The sequence below is a fragment of the Penaeus vannamei genome, chromosome 23 (genome assembly GCF_042767895.1).
Source record: "Penaeus vannamei isolate JL-2024 chromosome 23, ASM4276789v1, whole genome shotgun sequence".
In the NCBI taxonomy this organism is placed as follows: domain Eukaryota; kingdom Metazoa; phylum Arthropoda; class Malacostraca; order Decapoda; family Penaeidae; genus Penaeus; species Penaeus vannamei.
Genome location: NC_091571.1, coordinates 11,298,477 through 11,303,476, shown reverse-complemented (window position 1 = coordinate 11,303,476; position 5,000 = coordinate 11,298,477). Strand labels below are relative to the sequence as shown.

Genomic DNA, 5,000 nt, shown 5'->3' with positions numbered 1-5,000 from the left:
GTGTGACTATGACCGAATGTCTGATTCAAGAATGTTACGAAAAAATGCGGAATGATTTTATGAGGAAAGACAAACGCAGACGAAACACATTAGTTATACAATGATATATATTTTTCAGAATAAGGAACACCATAGATACATAGATTTATAGAAATGAATATAGATAAATGTGTACGTGAATGTGATGAGGCAGACATAACAGATGAAATAGTTTTCATTGTATATATTTTTAAGGTTAAAGAAACTGCCGTCATACTAATAATCCTAATATTCACTGTAACTATTTCATGCTTTTATTTCCTTATATATGCCTTAATTATCTTATAATCATCATCATTATCATTATTTTGTGCAAACGTAAAACTTTATCGTTGTATACAGAGGTTTTCTGATGTTTATTGTCATTCTGGTAGTTCCTGATTCACTCTTGCTAATATCACATAAGCTTTTAAAAATAGTATAAAGTATCAATATCACGGTAGTAACGCCGAAGTGAAGGTGACTTGTGGCGAATAATAGTGAATGGGATACATAAAAGAGAGTTGCCGTCAGTAGCTCAAGTGTCACTATACTGTAGAAGTCGTGATAGAAGTGACTTGCGGAAGTGGCATGTACTGAGGTGTGTGTGTAAAGAGTGAGGAAGTTGCATTTCAGTGTCCTGGGGAGGAATGTGGTGGTGGCGGAGATGTACTATGATGTCGGTGGTGGAGGAATGTGTGATGGCGGGGCGGGAAGCAGAGAATGGACGCGGGTCATAGAATGGTTGAGATTATACGGGAAGTCTCACTTACCGCCTGCCCACCCCTCAACCTCCGTCCATCTGCCCAGTCCGGCCGGCGTCCTGTCTCTTGGCCGGTTTTGAGGGGAAAAGGGCGGCGCTCGATGGCCCTCATGATTTAACTGGTATCATATAGGAGCTAATGACAAATGAGATTTGCGGGAAAGCTCTATTAATGGAGGGACAACTAGCCATGGATACGATTCTCATGGAACATATAGGGTGATCGCGCCCATTGAGTGACGCTGGGATCTGATTGGCCTGGCGGGCGCAACTCCGTCCGTGATTGGTCAGGACGATCTGGTGCCAAGGGCTGCCGGAGTGGCTCTGGGCTCGGTGCTCTCAACGTGCCTAGTGTGTCTTGGCACTTTCAGTGGGTAAGTCAGCCCAAAAGGCGTACGGGGCAGTGCGTCGACATGAACTGAGACATTTTCACAAGTGCCTTCTAGCTATGTTCCCGCTGCAAGGTCGTGTAGATAACAGTTGACATTAGATTACCGCTAGTACTCTAAATCCCACACAAGATTTTGGTTTAGTGGTTTTAAGTGAAAAGAAGACGTCGACGCCCTCGAAAAGCAAATGGGACTCTGACAGCGCTCGCAACTTCGAATTTCCCGCGATCTCCACAATCCACTTCGGCAACGGTGAGTATGAAACGCACAGGACTTTAAACGCCGCGCGGGAGTGTTGCCAACGGCACGATCTTTTGCACTTCTATTATTCGAATAAACTTAAGTGATAGTTTATTATATCTTCCATACTATGAGCGGTATAAGCGAACAATTGCAGATTCACGAATAGCTTTATACTTTGTTCACGACTGTGAGAACGTAAATAATGACAGCGAATTTACCGTCAGCGGATTTACTGTCGTCTGCCGCAAGGGCTGGGATTGTAGCGGTCATTTGCTTTATGTCTGATTACCTAATAGCGTTGTAAGGCAGAAACACGTTGATTATAAAGCATTTTTGTCTTGGCGAAGATAAATCACTCACTAATTGCCGAGAGTTGTGTATCGGAACCACTGCGTTGTACCGGCAATTCATTTGATTAGTTTCACATGTGTACTTTTCTTGGACCAGTCCATGGAAAGGTGTTTTGGCGCTTTGCCCGTCGTGGCTGATATGGGGTTTTGTCTCTCATCACCTATAATACAAGTGATCGATAAACCATGAATAAAACATAAGCTGATGATGACCCACAAAAATAACCAACTTCCTCGCTGGCAATTAGTGTATTTGCCTTCGGCGCGTATCAAACCATTTAATGCTTACAGTACATTGGTTACCGGCGCCACGCCTTCGCGGGCAATGCACCTGCAAGCACAAGCTAAGGTGCGCGCAGATGACTTGTTAAGAAAGTGTATTTAAGTTGAAAGTTCACGAAGTTGCTCCACAGGAAGTAATGATTTCTTTTGGACATAGCTTGAGCTAAGCCATAGCTGTCGTGTGCTTAATACCCATATACAGCAATTAGCACAATTAACTCGAGTATACTCAAACACGCAACTGCCTCTAGAGTAAGGAAAACAACACCGTCACACGCTACACAATCACACAAACCAAGACAATATATTTTCTTCGTCGCTGATTGGATGAAGGATGGATGACACGCAGGTCAATGTCATCGGGCAAAGATCCATCACGGTGGGTGTGGCTTGTTACGGCAGCCGACCAATCACGCGACGCCACTTGGACCTTGGCGCCTTTGACGAATCCCTTCAGGAGCGGAAGAGGTCGATCGCGTGTCGTCTACGCTAAATGATCGTTAAGAGGCCGGTCTTATTATAGCCTGTTTGCGATAAGTGGGGCTGAGTGGTTGACGGTTTGTATTTTCTTTATCTTTATTATATGTTCTGTGAGCGTATTACTTATTCGTAGAGGTATTTTTGGCTGAAAAGAGGCTTATCGGTGGCTGTTATTATGCTGGAGTCATTCAATGAAAATATGATTTATGAGCGATTTTAGTAAACATATTTGCTTTCAGAGTTTCAGATGAGTGGTAAACTTTTTCTCTGTAGAAACATGATACAGATGTTCCATAGATCAGATAAGACCACCCTAATTTAACTTTTCAAAACACGACAGAAATACGTGGCTACATGTAATATTAGAAGCACACAAACACTTTTCTTATTCATGTTCCCACAGGGTTGGTGAAACACTATCTTATAATGCGTAACACTGCGTGATCATTCAACCTCTGTCAGTAATAAAACACTATTTTCTCATTAAAGATTACATCCACTTCTTGGAATAGATATTTATAACATTGTGTATTTATATTTACAATTGTGGTCCCTAATATTGAATATAACTCTCATTCTTGTCTATCAGTTATCTTTTTAAGTTGTGATTCACTTGGTCCTGTGAACTATACAACATGAATAATTTCGTAATAATAGTAATAATGATAATAATAATAATGATGATAATAATGATAATATTGTTAATAATAATAATAATAATGATAAAAGTAATGATAATGATGATAATGATTATAATAATAATGATAATAGTAATAATGATAATGATAAAAGTAATAATAATGATGTTAAAATGACACAAAATTCACGTAAGATTGATAGAAGTTAAGATAACCCTATCTCGGGCAGCACTTGCTTCGGGAGAGGCAGGGGCGAGGTTGTGGTTGTGTGTGACAAAGCGGTTGTGATGGAACTTAATGTAATGGATATGTTAATGTCCATCGGGTTGTCTTTTTATCATGAGCTCTCCATTCTCCATTCGTATTCTCTCATTTCCTCCTTTTCGTGCTCTGTACTTGCTCTGTTTACGCTCTCATTTCCTCTTTTCACACACTCTCATTTCCTCCATTCGCACGCATCTCCTTCCTTTGTAATCTCTCGTTTTCTCCATTCACACGATTTAATTTCCTTTTGCTCTCTCTCTCATTTCCTCCATTCGCACTTTTCCACTTTCCTCCTCTATCTCTCATTTTCCCCATTCGCACTTTTTAATTTCCCTTTTCTGTCTCTCATTTCCTCCATTCGCACTTTTTATTTTCCCTTTTTTGTCTCTCATTTCCTCCATTCGCACTTTTTCATTTCCCTTTCCTGCCTCATTCCCCCTATTCGCACTCTCATTTCCTCCGTCCATACTCTCTCGTTTCCTTCTTTCGCACATTCTCATTTCCCCCATTCGCAGTCACTCATTTCCTCCTTTCGTCGTCTCTGGTTTCCTCAATTCGGACTCTTTCATTCCCTCCCTTTGTATCCTCTCATTTCCTCTCTATCCATTCTCTCTTACCGCCTGCATCTACACTCTCATTTCCTTCTTTCGCACTTTTACTCACTCTCTCATTTCCTTCTTTCGCACTTTCTTTCAGTCTCTCATTTCCTTCTTTCGCACTTTCTTTCAGTCTCTCATTTCCTTCTTTCACACTTTCTTTCACTCATTTCCATCATTCAGACACTTTCACTTCCTCTATTCGCTCATTATCGTTTCCCGCATTCACACCGTTTCATTTCCTCAATTCACTCTCATTTCCTCCTTTCGCACTCTCCCATTTCCTCATTTGCAGTGTCTCTCGTTTCCTCCATTTGCACTTTCTCCCATTCCCTATATTTGCACTTTCTGATTTGCATCATTCGCACATTCCCATTTCCTCCGTTCTCATTGTTTCTCATTCCGCCATTCGTCTTCTCTCTCATTTCTTCTATTCGTACATCCTCTCATTCTCTCCATTCTGCATTCTTTCATTTCTTTTATTCGCACTCTATCTCATTTCCTCCATTCACTCTTTAACTCATTTCCTTCATTCACACTCTCTCCCATTTCCTCCATTCTTACTTTCTCACATTTCCTCCATTCTCACTTTCTCTCATTTCCTTCATTCGCACACTTGCTCATTCACTCACACTTTCATATTCTCCATTCACACTCTCGCTCATTCCCTCCATTCGCACTCTCATTTCCTTCATTTGCACTTTCTCATTTTCTCCATTCGTATTCCCAATTCCTTCATTCGCATTCTTGCTCATTTCCCCCATTCACACTCTGACATATTCTCCATTCACATTCTCTCTTCCATTCCCTTCATTCGCACACTCAGTTCGTAGCTCATTTCCTTCATTCGCACACTCTCTTTTCTTCACTCTCTCGGTGTTTCCCTTTTCCTTTGTTTCTTCTTTCCTCTATGTAAATCTTTCAGTTCTCTTGCTTCCTTTTCTTGGTTTGAAATATTCTTCCCCTCCTATTCTCTA

General features: G+C 41.0%; 1 protein-coding gene across 1 annotated transcript in view; it reads left to right on the top strand.

Moving 5' to 3' along the window:
- The first annotated feature begins 1,120 nt into the window (after nt 1–1,120).
- Gat (GABA transporter) overlaps nt 1,121–5,000 on the top strand; it is a 68,333-nt gene continuing 64,453 nt past the window's right edge. Inside the window, exon 1 of the mRNA XM_027352560.2 lies at nt 1,121–1,422. The gene's annotated coding sequence lies outside the window, so the exon portion shown is untranslated. The remainder of the gene's footprint in view (nt 1,423–5,000) is intronic.